The sequence below is a fragment of the Anser brachyrhynchus genome, assembly GCF_964034855.1.
Source record: "Anser brachyrhynchus genome assembly, chromosome: 1".
Taxonomy (NCBI): domain Eukaryota; kingdom Metazoa; phylum Chordata; class Aves; order Anseriformes; family Anatidae; genus Anser; species Anser brachyrhynchus.
In genome coordinates, this window is record NC_137694.1 from 43,782,972 (window position 1) to 43,798,298 (window position 15,327).

A 15,327-nucleotide genomic window follows, 5' to 3' on the forward strand; every position below is an offset into this window, starting at 1 on the left:
ACGCAATGTATTTTCGCTGATCTGTCAAAGACCTCTCTTCCTAGCATGATGTTCAGAAAAGAAAGCATAGTTACAGACAGGCGACAAACATTAAGATGCATTTTCCATGGTGTGCGCAAACCATTGTGTTTTTTAAATGGTACGCATCCAGGCTTCTGATTAAAATAGACTCATTTGCTAAATGCTGTGCAAGTAAGAGAGCACACGCATCTCCACAACCATTTCTAGTCACCACCTGTACAAACCAAGACAATTTTTGTCCTTCCTTCCTCACTCCACCTTCTTAAAGTTGCAGACCATACGTACCCTCAACCAAAACTCCCAACCATTCCAGAACTTCAGCACAAGCACCTCAGCAGCATCATTTGTAACCTCAAACCTCCAGGATCCGAATTAAGCATAAAATAAAAGGAAAATAGATGTCCATGTACTCAGTATCACTTCCACGGTCAAGGCCAAGTTGCTATGCCTCGTTTCTGCAGGTACTCAGCTATAAAAGAAACATTCCCTCATCCGCTGCTTTCAAGCGAAGGCAACTCAGCTCTGACACAACCAAGTGAACTGAAGGATCGAACCTAAGGCTACATTTAACTAATTAACAGACTCAGCTTGTTTCTCCTACATTTGATGCCTTTTTAAAAGAAAAAAGGTAGCTTGAGCTTTCAGCATTAGGTGTGACGTGAGAGTACACTGAGGTGGCCAGCACTCCAAGAGGTCAGCAGCTTGTCCGAGCAGTAGCAATCACAGCTCACATCTTTCAAAAAGTTGTGGTCAGCCTGAGCTGCAAGACAGATTTTCTTCATACCTTTCTACGAACCTGTTTCGGATCCTGCTCCATCAAAAAGCTGTTTTTGTATACTACAAATAAACAGAGCAGCCTAACACACAGGAAACTCCTATTGTCTCGTTCACCACTGCACTACTTCTGGAGAAAACTGCAGTCAGACCTGGCTCTAACCAAATCATCACTATTCATTCTAGCAAAGAAGCTTCACTGCACCACCCCACGTTTAAACAGGACATTTCAGTTTCATAGAGTAACAGAAAGTAGCGAGGCAGCTGAAGTATTTACTTCAAGCCACCTTCAAAAGTATGTAAAAATGGAAGTTTAAACCAGAATATTTAATTAGGTTACTGAAAACTGAATTTTACATTCTATAGAGAGTCACAATAACATCTTAAATACACACATATGCAGCTACTATAAATGCTTACGCTTCTAATAACATCACAAGTTAGCAGTGTCTTGCCAATCAGTGCCAACACTAGTAACATAAAAACTGAATTTTGTTCTGCCCAACACAAACTTCATCAAAAGATTCCTCTATATAAGTTAAAGTTTGGACAACCGGATTCTAGTTTCCATCAGCTCACAGAGTCACTATGCCTTCTTTACAAAAATATCTGCACAGACTTTTTTTTTTTTAAAGTCAGTATATGTAAGTTTAAATCCAAACAATTCAGCAAATGTTTCGCACAGAACGGGTGAAGAACAGCTGAGCGTGGCAGAAGGAACACAGTGAGCTCTGTCAGTCGAGAGAGGGGAATGCTCTGGGGATTATTGTGCTAGATAAGATCTAGATCTTCTTATTTCATATATTTCCCTAAGTGGCCACCAAAAAAAAAATAAAAATAACACTAAGCCTGAGTCATTGCATCTTCCTATCTCACAGGGGAGATGTGAACAGACATACAAGAACCTGGAGCATTCAGCTGCTGTAATAAAAGGCACCATATCAACAAACAAAGCAAATCAGAATCTTGCAGTGGCTGTTATTTGACTGTGGATTTTTTTTTCCCCAAAAAAACATTTTTCCCCATTTTTTTTTAAACATACTGATAGCACCAAATTAAAATATCCAAAGAGATTTTTTTGCATTTACAAGTCTTCCTTACTCTCTGCCTACGTGACCAGAACTAAAACACTAGCTCCAGTTCAGCTCCGCGCTTTGATGGAAGCGTGCTGTTAAATTTATATTCCAAAACACGATGAAAGGAACAACTTGACAAGAACAACATTTTGTTGTAAGCTAGTATTTAAATCGTGACGCTGTGAAAACATGCATTTTGAGGAATGTAACTAACGATCAAGGTTTAGCAGAATTTTACCTGATTTTATGTATTTGACCTTATTACTACATTATTGGTTCCTGGTCTAAATCAACAGCACGGATGCACTTAAATAGCTCCTGAAACCCCACCACCTGACTGCTCAAAGTTATCCAGCTACATTTTTTAACAGCGACCGTCAGGAAGAAGCTGTGCAAGTCACTCAGATTCCATTTTTATGTCACAGATTAAAACGACGACTCCAGTCTCACATGCAGGGTCCGTTCTCCGTGCACCCGATGAGGAGGTCCAGCCTCCTTCACAGTGCTAAGGTCGCAAGGCAGACCAGCGAACTGATATGGTCGAGAAACATTTTTGCAAGGGCAAAAAGCCATTTCTGAGCTGACAGACCCGCTCACCGTATCGGCACACAAACTTCTGTACCAGCAAAACGAACACAGCAGGGATGGCTTGAGTGCCATGGCTAGTGAAGTGCACTTGAAATCAGAAGTTCGTATTTAAAAGGCTCTTCATCTTTACAGTCAAACAAGTTTTCATTTTGATGGTGGGTAAAGAATACCGAACCCTCAGCTCCTCCCTTCTTCTCTCCCAACTGATTGCGGATTCCTCAGGCAATTCAGTAGTTCTCCCAAAAGTTTTGGCCCTTCGTTACTTGCCTCACACTGAAAATTCACCTGCGCCCGTATCGCCAATGTCTCCACACAAACATCCCGCCAGCTTCTGCAACACACCAGGAGCTGAGCAACCAGTTCAAAGGCAGCTCCTCATCTGCTCTTCAGCTCCTCAACATGTGAGACAGGACATTCAGCAACGGCACCACAACTCTCACCTCACCTTCCAATTACAAAAATTAAGGCAGGGAGAAGGAGAAGTCAATTAATTGCAAGATGGGAGCAGACAAGAGTGAGCAGGGCTGCCAGATAGAACCTCTAAGCTCTCACTTGCATTGCAGAAATGAATCCAATATCACAAATATTCAGAACTATACAACAGTTAAAAAAAATCTAGCACGTTATTTTTAATTAACTTTTTATAAATTCTTCATACTGAGTAGCAGCCCTGCCTTTAAAGTCTTAAATGCGTTCTCTCTTCAAATTATGACAAGTTGCTGAGATGAATGCAGAGGTCACACATTAAATATTTAAGCAGCAACATGTGTTTTTTCTATTCCAAGTAGTCCACACAACCAAGCCTTTTCATTCTGTTCTACAATGCCTGGTGCAATGAGCCTGTAACTAAGACTCCTGGGAACTCCTCAAGGCAAATGAAGTAAATTAACACGAAATCTCTATCAGTTATGTGCAACTTCATTACAATACAGGTTACACGCTGTATACAAGAATTAAATCCACTGATTAGGATAAATCCACTGTTGAGGATCATACAACCCGGTTACATCACATGCAAAACCAACAAAATCAGCGAGAGACACAACCTCAATCTACTTGAACAGTCACCATCCCGCTGCAGAAAGGCTGTACTCAAATTTATCTCCTCCAAACTTCTTGCCAAAATCTTTATTCCTTTAAGAATGGGATACAAGAAATGTAGCTATGCACTGTGCCACTTGCAAGTTTCACTAGCCAAGGTTATCAGTCCTCCTCTCAAGCTGGTGCTTTATTCCCCTGAAGCAACAAAGATTTAGGAGTAATTTGGTGTGGAAAGCCTGCAAACATTCCTGCTATGGAAGACTTGACCCTACAGTTAAATACATCTGATGCTTACTGACAGAACGTGAGGAGGGAAAATAATTTTTTGTTTTGATTTTTTTCAGATTACCCATCTTCTTGCGCCATCCTCACTGTGGTTTGCTGGCATACCCAACAGACAGACGACCAAGAGGAGGCAGCACGCTGTAGTGCTGGAGCAAACCGGTAAGAATTCCTTAGGTTCAGATTTTTTACACTCCTGTATCTCTAAGCCTTAGCCTAAAGCACTTCAGTTGGTTCATTCTCACCAGCTTCCCCATGGAGTCAATGAAAGTCTCTTTCCATGTCTATTTCATAAGTATTACGTGATTAAACTCCTAATCCCCTTTGGCCAAATGTCTGAAATTATAAGGTATAAACAGAGGCCATAGTAATCAAGAAACAAGACACTGCATCCCGCTACTTCCAACTGCGGACGCTTAACCCCGTGCTCCTAAGCCCTGCTGCCCTAGCCAAAGGCAGCGCATGACAACAGCAGTCAGAGCACACCACACCGAAATTAATTCCTACGAGCATAAGCACTTCACAGAAGCAAGGAAGCTACAACTGCACATCTCTTCCCACAAGCAGGGCCTAAAGCTTTCTCCTCCCCAGCAGATTTCAGTATCACCACAGTGAAACTGCTGAGCAGCACCTGAAACTGGTGATGGAAACACAAGCTTGCAAAGCTGATGGTGTACACGCAGCAGAAGCTTCGTCCATCTCCTAGCCTACAGCATATGTCCTGAAGAAAGCGAATGAATTATAAAGAAGTTAACAGTTGAAGGCAAAGAAGTTGAATTCAGCATGGGAGAAGAACGAATACTTCTATAAATACGAATTAGCAGAGGATAACAAAGATGCTGCACTCTGAGCATAATTTTGGTAAATGCTAGAGTTCAGACATCAAAGTACGACAGAGGGAGCTGTAGCTGGTCCGCTACTCTGAGAATCAGCCCCATCATTCTGTTACGTTTGGGTCCCTGCGGTCATTCATCCTGTACCTCGGGGAGAACATGGTGGAAAAAAACTGAACAACCACCATCACAGAAAGCTATTTCTTTCTCCATCCTGCCTCCCCCCAAGAAGCTAAATAAAGACAGACAATTTCCATAGATCACGCATGATGGGTTATATGTAATCACTCCACAATGCTCACGTAGTTGTAGAGGTCTGTTAAAGGAACATAAAGATGAGATGGTGTTTCCTCCCTTGCTTTAAAACATCCAAACATTCAGTGAAAAAAGCAAAGAGTCTGTTACCTTGTTTAAGCTAGAATGATGACGATGAAAACTAGCCATTAGCTTTTGTCTTCAGAGTTGCTCTGATTTAATTTTTTATGTCTTGTAAACTAACTGGGCAGAAGGATCCTACTCCTTGCTTGTTTCAGACTTGCAACATACACATGGATCCAGTCAGGAAAATCTTGTGAGTAAACACAGCCTAACAAAGTCTTTATCCAAAGAACTGTGGTTTATAAGCAAGGAAGTTTATTTCTTAACTCCTCTCCTGTCTGCCTTGAGGAACTTCCTGACCCTGTTTCTTACTGAGCTGAGAGATGTGCTTTCCCCGTGAGCCTGATCCAAATTCACTGAAGTCAATGCATCTTTTTCCACCAAATTCAACAAGTTTTTGATTAGGCTGTAGGAGATGCACGTAGTTAACCTCTTCACTTCCCCTTGTCTCTTTCAGCAGTGGGTACGAGCAACCAACCCTTCCAAAACTCCTTTATATGTGCACACAACTTTGGTATTCCACAAACGCCACCTTTCAAGCATACAGAAAATTTTAATTCCCCCCAAGACAAAAACAAACAAACAGCAAGGAAACAAACAAAATGAACACCTGACAAGTCAAGCTTGTCCATCTTAACTGCGTGATCCCATCATTCAAACCAGCTGCAGTCAACTGAGCAACTCCCAGGAGAGGAGTTTTGTCTCTGATGACTGGGATACAAGAAGCAGAGGCAGGTGCAAGACGCTGAACGGGAAGAGCACCCCACAGCAAAAGGGGAAAGGACCAGACAGCAGGACTCACCAGCCCGTTCCCCAAACTGCAGCAAACATGATGCTGACTCAAGTCAGAGAGGCAGAGACAGAAATCCAGACAGCCGCGCTGCAGCAGGCCTCCCTGGGTCATCACCAACCAAAGCCAGTCCCCCAGCAGAGCAGGTGAACCAAATGACCTGCGATTCCGCATCTGTCCTTTTTGTGTGGCTGGAGGGTTCTCTTTGTGCACTCCGGGTAAAGGAGAGGCCAAGGAAAGCAAGGAACATTCCTCCATTCATGCAATGACGTTGAGGGAAGGTGTAAGGATGGCACAGTTGAGTTTTCCCTACACACAAACATGCAGCGCCGCTCCCATGGGACACAACCCACTACCACCCCGTGTATCAGGGCTCGGCTCATTTATTTCACCGCCTGCTAAGTGTCTATCAAGCTTTTCAAGACCTATCAAAAAGAAAGATTTCATCGCAACATCCAATGGTTTACCCCTTTAACTTCGGGAAGGTGTGAAGAACCCACTCTTCTTTCAGCTTTTAAGCCCTGGGTACGTTTTTCCCAGTGGTTAGCGATGCTGCGTATGGCCAAAAGCCACCTGTACCGTCAGCTCTCCCAGCCCCTAGCAGACCAGTGCCTCGTCTTCAGTTCAGTTAAAAGCTATTACCAAGGCAGTTTACAGCACGTATGCTTTACAGGAAAAGCGATACGAACAACGCTCCCAATAAAGCGTATGAAAGCTTCTAACGAAGCAGGTCCCTGAGCACTTCCCAGCTAAGCACGGAGCTCTTATCAGAGCTCATCTGAGGGCTCTGTTTACGACTTGAAATTTACTAGCAATTAGATGGCTGAGTTCAGACCAGTAAAATCCTCCAAAATAAATCATATTCTAGCATGAAATACACAGTCATTCCACATGCAGTTATTAGGATGAACAAATACACGCTGTGTGCTTACAAAGAGGAGGAAAAGTAATTTTCCTTGCATTTTTGTACTTGTTGCATCACAACACGGGCAAGAAATACTGCGTTTCTCAAATTGAGAACAGCCCAAAGTCCCAAAGGGACTTCAAACCGGGGCTTTCAGACAGGAGCCCTGTTTTTTCCAGTACTATCACCAGCTATAAGCACCAGGGTAAAAATAAGAAACACAAGGAGCATTGGGAAAGCCTGTGCATATTCATTGTCACCAGGTCAATCCAGCACGAGAATGTGAACTGTACTGCAACATAAATGCTTCGTTGCATCCAGTTAAAAATCGAAGTCTGACTGCTTGTGCTGTTTTGTTCATAAATGCAGCACAAACTAGTTCAAGAGTTGGTAATTTTTTTTTCCCTCCGAAGGCAAACAGGCAGCATATTACAGACTGCAGAACATCCTGAACTGACCTTACCCTCCAACGGGGCTAAACAGAATCGGCTTATGATTACGGGTCAGCTTCAACTTTTGAGTCTTTGGTTTTGGCTTCTGTTTTTTTTTTTTTTCCTTTTTTAAACCAAAAGGAAACCCACGTAAAGGCATGGAGAAGACAATCGCATGCATTTCCAAGTTTCCTCAAACCAACCAACGCATAACTTAGTGGTAAGCAAGAGCAGAAAGGCTCGGCTGAAGAGATCAAGGAGTGCCGTAGCAGGACACTGCAACGTGACACAGATGCACCAGCACGTAACTGGAGGACAGACATTGGTTCCCATCAGTCAAGACTGGTATTGAGATGAGAACTGTACAGGAGGGGAGCCAGGTCAGAAGAATTACAATACCAGTATTAAAAAAGAGAAACTGATAAAAACAGAACCATATATTAGGATCCCATTACCAGGAGTGAAACACAACGGTCTCTCCTGTGTTATTTGAGAACTTACAACTCTGTTCACATTATATTTGTGTCCTCAGTAGCACTATTTTTTCTATTCAAGGTTTTCTACCATAGCATATCAACATTATTAGAAGTAAAAATACTTGACATCATCTTTAGTTCTCATTTCAGAAGTCCAAAAGCTAAACAAGCAATTCATTTGCTTATTTGTTTTGAGAAAGATTTCACCAAAGAGAGCCATAAAAACCATTTTTGCTACCTGATTTTAGGTACTGGAAAAGGGAAGAGGTGGTTGGTCTCAGTCCAGTCTTTATCAGCAGATAAACCACAGGACGTTCCACCAACTGATGCTAGCTGACCCTTCAGAAACTTAGGTTGCTGAACGCAATCCTTCCTGTCTCAGAGGCCCATCGCAGCATTAATTAACCCCAATCCTCACACAGCCCGTTAAGGTACACACTGCAGCCTGAGAATTTAGCACTGCCAAAAACATTCCTGAATCTTTGGAATTTATAAGAACTCTGGTTCCAAAAACATTGGTCTAATACCCTCTGTAAGTATAAAATATAATTGAACAGGTTATGAAAAAAATGTAAATGTATGCTTTAATTAAAAAGCCACCCCACCCAAACAGAGATCTGGCATACCCCGTGTCAAAAGGCAAGACATGCCTAAGCCAGCTATAAACTCCTAAATATACCCTTACCTCAAATTATAGGGGAGCCAAGCAAACAGCATGAAAATTATTCAACTTTATTACATCTTATGCCCTCATTCCAGATAGCAACGTGCCAAGCTGGTAGAGTAGCAACAGGAATTGTGCAGTACAGTTCCTATGAAGCGACCCTTCTAAAAGGAGCAACTATTGTCATTTTGCTGCGCTTCATGGGTGGTTTAGTTAAGCATGACCTAAAAAGGAAGGCAGAAGAGGGGTATGCAGTGATTTGCTTTTTAATACTGTACTAAGAACCCAAATGGACTTTGTTGCACACGTTTCTACGATGGCAAAAGGAGAAAGTAACCCCAAAACCTGCACATTCCAGTCATTTTCCTATAGACTTTATACCTCTAACAATCACATATAGAACCGTATTAAGAATGCTTTCACTTACACTGTTTAAGCTTTTAAGTTTAATCCAAGTATCCTTTACGATGTAAGAACGGTTAATCTCTCTCCAGTTCTTCAGCCAAAGGTTAAAGAAACTTCTGACAATAAAGAGTTCTCCTCTACAAGTAATACGCAAGCGAGTTTTCTGTTTGATTTTAATAACCTTCACTTCTTACTTATGCATTACAGAAACAGATTTATTGCTTTCATAAAAATCCACCTCGGGCCTTCTTTACAAAGCATTAATAACTAAGAAAAGCGCCCCTCTCCCCCCCTAAAAATCTGACCTCCTGTTAAAGACACTCAACCAAGCTGCTCCAAGCGCTTCCATACTGAGAAGCATCTTCAACCTGCCCCAGGCTGGAAAGGTACATTAAAGTACGCATTTCAGGAGAAAAAAAAGAAAAAAAACAGGGTCCATAATTCCCAAAGCCTCTGAAACCTGATTTAGAGATCAAAGCCCAAGCTATGTCAAAACACATACTATTCTACTCAAAAAGATGCTAACAAATTTAAAGCTAAGTAGGCTAGAGAATACCAAACTTGCAAGAAGGTCCAAAAACCTCCCCTAGACATTTAAGCGCATTAATACAAAGCCCCAAAGCTATCAGTTTGTCTGAGGTTATTCCCAAAACCGTAAGCAATGAAAATGTACAGTAGCAAGTCATATTTTTGACATGAAAGGTGTTGTCATCCTCCCCCTCAGAAAGCATAGTACCTTACTTGCTAACTTAACCAGGAGAAAGTTAAGAAAATACAAAAATATGCATTCCACATGCCAGCAATTTACAGAAGTGGACAAATACTATCCTCCTCTCCTTGTACTATTAACAAAGTTTATTAAGAGAAAGGTGACTGATAAATACTCTTTTTTCGTTTCTTTTTGGTAGTTATACTTTCTGCAGTATTTTAATGTAGATGACTATTTATGTGTGAACCGAACCTAATGCAGAGATGGATTTAAAAAAAATACAGCTTCATACAACTCAAGGTAAAGGAAACAAATCCACATTTTGTAGGGCGGCACACTGAAGGCAAAAAGCTTTCAGCCAAGTGAAAACTTAAAATGCTTAATATTGTTCTGTGTAACACATATGCTCCACCAAACGGACACCTCTTCCTGAACTGAATTTAACAAATATGCTGCATCTGTAACGCGAAGGTTGCTGCATGTCCATCATCCATCCGCTCTGGGCAAGCGGAAAGGTTGAGCAAAGCCGGGTTAAAGGTGCGCCAACTGCTACACGCGCAGCTATTGATCAGGAAGCACGCTGGAAAGCAAGGACTGCTCGGAATTATCCGTGGAATCAACAGATGGCAACAGCCACTGCAGACACGAATAGCTTTCAAAACACTAACCTAAACATAGAAAGCTCAGAAACTGATCCTCAGTCCCCTCGCAGGCATCTCGCTTTTTTCTTTTCCCCTCCTGTTTTCAGAGACGGAGAAGAGAAGCGGAATGGTGTGGGAAACGATGCCAGGATTCAAGCAGGCTGCCTGCCCTCCTAACGGAGGTGTAACGCTACGGGTAAGAGCCACAGCACAGAGCCACGGCAGTCCACCCACCGAGACGAGGGATTCTGGCGGTGCCAACCCCCCCCGCGCAGGCAGACGCTTGTTGATTCGCACACAACCGCAGCCCCATTTCCAACTTCACAACGCAGCCCCGGTGCCACCGGCCGGCTCCGGTCCCGGCTTACATAACTTTCCCGTAGTCCTCCCCGGAGGTAAGGAAAACCAGCTCCCGGCAGCACCGCCAGCGGCCCGGCCGCGCTCCGCCAACGGAGGCCAGGTCAACCCTGCCGAGGGGCCGGGACCACCGTGCACCCCGGGCGGGCCCCGAGCCCCAGGGGCAGGCCCACGGCCGCCGGCTCCCTGCAGGAATAAAGGGGGAAGGGGGGGGTGAAGCGGTCCGGGGGCACCTCCCGGGGCACCTCCCGGGGCCCGGCCCTTACCTGCGGCCCTCCCCGCCCCCCCACCCCGTGCCGCGGGAGGCGGGCGCGGGGCGGGGGCGCTCAGCGGCGGGGCCCGGCTGCGGGCCGGGGGGGGCCCGGCGGCGGCGGCGGCGGCGGGGGGCTGGCGGGCTGCATCCTGGCCGCGCGCGCACACGCCGCACGCGCACGCACGCGCACGCAGGAAATAACACGGGGTCACCTGACCCCCGCCCAGCCAATGGCGGCGGCCGCTCGGCGCCAGCGGGAACGGCGCGCGAGGCGGCGGGTCCCGGCCGGGCGGAGGGGAGGGGGGGGTGGGTGGCGAGCGGAGCGTGCGCGCGCGCGCCCGGCGGTGTGTATCTGTGCGTGCGCGCGCACGCGGTGGCGGGAGGGAGGGAGCGTCCCTCCCCCCCCCCCCCCCCCAAGGGACCTCCCCAACATGGAGGCCGGGCGCGGGCTGCGCGCTGAGCTGCTCCCGGCTCCCGCTTCGGAACCGCCTCAGCAGCCGAATAAACGCTCTTATAAACACCCTCAGCGCTCCCGAGGCTCCTACAGACCGTGGACTGGGGGGGGGGGGGTGGTTAGGGGCGCCTGGTGGTGCTGCTGCGGCTGAGGAGCTGAAGTTTGGCCAACGTTCACCGCTCTTGGTGGCTTTCCCTCAGGGACGTGACAGAAATGAGGGGACAGGCGGGGAGCTCCGCCGAGCCGATGCGACGGGCTCGGGAGCTGCCCTGTTTGCCCAGCCTTGTTCGCCCAGGTCCTCGGCACACATCATCCTCCTGTAGCCAGCCTTATCTGAGGGAGGGCCGCGGCTCCCAGCTCACCCCAAAAAGCAACGACCTGCCGAGAAGGGCTGTCCTCAAAGCACCGGCGGCTCCCCCGCGGGTGTCCTGCTCCGTGAAAAATAAATGCGAAACACCACGCAGCGCACTTTGCGTTATCTGTCAAAATCAGTTCTGAGACCGGCTGAGATTCCGTTGGGATAAGGCTGGAACGATGGCAGCTGGCCGGGAAAACCACCGGGCGCGTCCGACAAGCGCTGCTTCCATTTCTCGTCGAGGGCAGGTAGACAACCACGTGGCCAAAGAGAGCGCCCAGGAAGGACTCGCCTGCTCCTCCGCTCCTCTTTGGGCTCAGCACAAGGCCAGGAATCCTCCTCTCGGAGCCAAGCCCGCTGCTGTGATCCGTGCCTTATCTCCCTCGGATTAGCTTACTGCGGCGTGCCCCGCGTGCACTACCTGGGGATCGCGGCTGGGCACACGGGCGCTGTGTTACGAGGCACGCTGCTCCTCCCATCGTGCGGCGTGCCTGTGCTCTCGCCAGCACTTGTTGCCCGCTTGCAAGCAGTGTTTCAGGCGTGGTGCCTCCCTCGTGGGAGGTGGAAGTCATTCACTGCCTCCTTCGTCTGGAGCAGAGGCTCCGCCAGCACATTCGCCGCGACAAGCCGTTACTTTACTCCCGTCACAAACAGCCCTAATCTCGTCGACTCTCACCGCATGCTAAAAGCTTGGTGCAAGCAGCATTCCCTCTGGGGCTGGAGGACGGTGATAAAAGCCGTAATGGGGTGGGGGAACTCGATAAGGGTTTTATAATTTGATTTTCCATTATCTGTTTTCTGATTCCGAAGGGAAATGTCAATTGAGGTCAATCCTTTATGTAGATTTATAAGGCAGGAGTGCTTCGAGTGCTTTACCTTAAGTTAAACTTAAACGTACCTTAAAGTAAAACCCTTTAGTATATAGAAATACATGAAAACACAGCTTATTTATACATGCTTGGTGTATCGAGGTATTTCTTACCTCACGTACAAAATGAAGTTGCAGCATGAACAGAGAAAGTTATGCCCAAAAAAATGCTATAAAACTGTAAGAGAGCTAGCAATCACAAGTCAAAAATTTCTCAAAGGCGCAAAAGTAAGTGAATTTGCATCCTTAAATACCTGGATCTCTGTCTGCTTCACCACAGTGCTTCCATCTCTGCTACTAACGGGTGTCGTAAAGGAAGCACAAGAGGAGTCAGGTTTTAAAAAATCTAAAACCTCAACATCTTACAAGGATAAACTGAAGTTGTTTAAAAAGAAAAAAAAGGCTATAAATGCAGGCAAATTCCACACTATCGTCAGCTGTTACACTACAGCAGGCATCACTGGTAACCTACAGGATCACCTGAAGTCTAGAATGAAAACAAAAGAACCAAAATATATTAATTAACTATCACGTGAGCACAGATGCCATCTACTTTGTTGCTTTTGAAGTGATGTATTGGGCCTTAAGATACAACCCCACTGAGCTTAATGGAGAATTTAATTCTCTCAGAACCTAATTTTTGGCTGTCTGCAGACTCCGGAAGAAAAACCACCGTCATTAGTATACCTTGTTCACATCACCAGTTTTTTTCCTTGCCACTGAATGCTTCGCTTTCTTTCCAGAAGAAAGAAATTCAACCTTCTGACTTACCCATTCAGTGACAACTACTCAACGATGATCAGTTACACAAAATATTGTTATAAATAAAACATCGTTAGGACTAACAGAGAAAGCAATCCCGTTATGCTCCTGTTGGGCTCTGACCTCGCAGATGGGTGACCAGGGCTGGTATCTAGCATCCACGCGAGCAGTTCTAGTTCAGCATAAAGCCATCAATAGTATCCACACGCGCTTAAAGCAACTTATAAGCAAATTGCTCTTCAGTTCTTAAAAGAGGAAAAAAAGAGAACAGGGATTTAAGGCCAAAATCGGTCACTTACCAAAATAAACCCTTAAAGGACCAATTTTAAAATCAACGGAACAAACTAAAGAGGTTTGCATGTAAATTTCCAGCAAATACATTCTGTAATCAGAAAGTAAGTCCTATAAATTGAGCAGATGCACCGCACCACCCTCATAAGACTGAAGTCCCTGCTTTTTGTGGAAGGAAATCAGCTCAGCCCTAATCGTCTGCAGCCGCTGCAGGACCACCACCACAAAACCCTCCCAAGCCCTGCCTGTGTCCCCGTAGACATCTTTTCCTCCCACCTAATCAAAGTGCTTGCACGCGAACAAGCCAGAGACGGGAAGGAAAATAGCCTCGAGACTTGAAACCCTCCCTTACAAAGGATGGGAGGTTCTGGGTGAAATTAAGCCCCATAAATAGCCCTTGGGGTTAGAGTCACTGTTCCTACACGCCCTGCTGCCTTCTCACATATGGAAACAGCAATGACTCTCTCAGCGGATACGAGCTCTGCCAATGGCAAAAGCAAACGTTTTTTTCCTGTTATGCCTTAATGTAAGGCTTACCTTGCACATCCCTTTCCCCTCTCCCACAGATCCCTGAGAAAAATCTCCCTCTGACCCTGAGAGGACTGACAAATGGAGATGGAGAGTCTCCTTCTGTCTTTGAGGTCACCACTTCTGATCTAGCCATAATTCAGTGATTACTCAGTTGCTATGGCTCTGCAGGAGCATACATCAGCAGCTTGGGGGGGGGAAAGGAAGGAGTGCCCGGTTCCTGACCTCCACCACACCTCATCTCCACACCCCCCTGAGCTCCCTCTGCCTGAAAGGGGGGAGGACTGCAGCCCGGCTGCAAGGGATGCAGCCTGTGGGACTGAGAACAAGTCTGTGGGTAACAGGTGCTGGAAAGGCTCGGGGCACCCCAGTGTTTCTTAGCCGAAAGAGGATGTCTGAACGCAGCTGGCGGGGTCCTTTGAGAGATTTCTGAGAGATTTCTTCTCCTTTATGAAAGGTTTCATTGCTGATGAAAAGCATTGAACCAGCAGCACCAGAGGGCTGAAGGCTCCAGAGTCAGGCACGCAGATTTCTTACAGGCGCGAAAACCGTCCCCTCAAAGCACTGCCCTCATCCTAATCCTTCCCCCGTTACACAACTCCGTGTCACGCACAGGCTCACCGCTGCACTTTTACAGCTTTCATCTCGAGGCACTTAGATGCTAGGGGAATGGGCATTAGAGACTAGCTTGAAGACAGATGATACAAAAGATGACAGCGAGATCAGGCACCTACAGGTCACGCAACCAGGGACTGAAACTGATACTCACGGTGGGACAGCTAAGTCTCTAAGCAAGTGTAAAGCAAGGGCAGCGAGCCTGTTTCTCTTCCTCCAAGAAAGACATCAGCATGGCTGCATTCATTAACATTTCCTACCTCTCTTCCCATCTAGCCCCAGGATTCCCCACACCTTCCTCCTATTTCTTTTACGCTTACTTCAGATAAAAAGTGTTACGTCTGACCCTGGGCAAGGGAGAAGCAGCATCAGACATCTCCCGAGGAACTGCAGCAAAGACAGGGAGGGCTCTCCTCTCATTAATTCACCGATACTGAACTTTCCCCCTAAGACAGCCACAGGACCTGAGCACTTGCTGGAAAGCGTTTTGGAAGAACGTGGATTTGAGATCAATCAGCCTACCGACTGTCATGTCTTGGGTGCATCGCTTGCAAGTGGCTCTCCTCCAGGCACCAGAAGCACCTCCATAAGCCACAGTGCTAAGTCCTAGAGCCAAATTCCTGCAGCAGAACAACAACTGGATTGAAGGACTCTGGAGTTTCTCAAAGGAAGAAAAATGATAAAGCAGCTGAAGGCAGGCAGCGTGAATCATGGCAGGAAAAAAAATTAAATCACCTATACGGTAGACAATTCTGCTCTATCTTTTAATCCCGCAACACTTCTGTCCTCTCATCTTCCCGTTACAAGGAGCTGATTCATGAAAATAGGATC

At 46.2% G+C, this 15,327-nt stretch overlaps 1 protein-coding gene across 7 annotated transcripts in view; it reads right to left on the bottom strand.

The window, feature by feature from the left end:
• The window catches only part of TCF20 (transcription factor 20), a 119,982-nt gene that overhangs the window by 47,119 nt on the left and 57,536 nt on the right, over positions 1 to 15,327 (bottom strand). Inside the window, exon 1 of one of the 7 annotated variants that reach the window (XM_080575574.1) lies at positions 10,637 to 10,800. The exons of 5 other annotated variants lie outside the window; for them this stretch is intronic. The gene's annotated coding sequence lies outside the window, so the exon portion shown is untranslated. Of the gene's footprint in view, positions 1 to 10,040; positions 10,065 to 10,636; positions 10,801 to 15,327 lie in introns of those variants that run through there. One more of the 7 variants, XM_080575575.1, reaches the window with a different exon arrangement.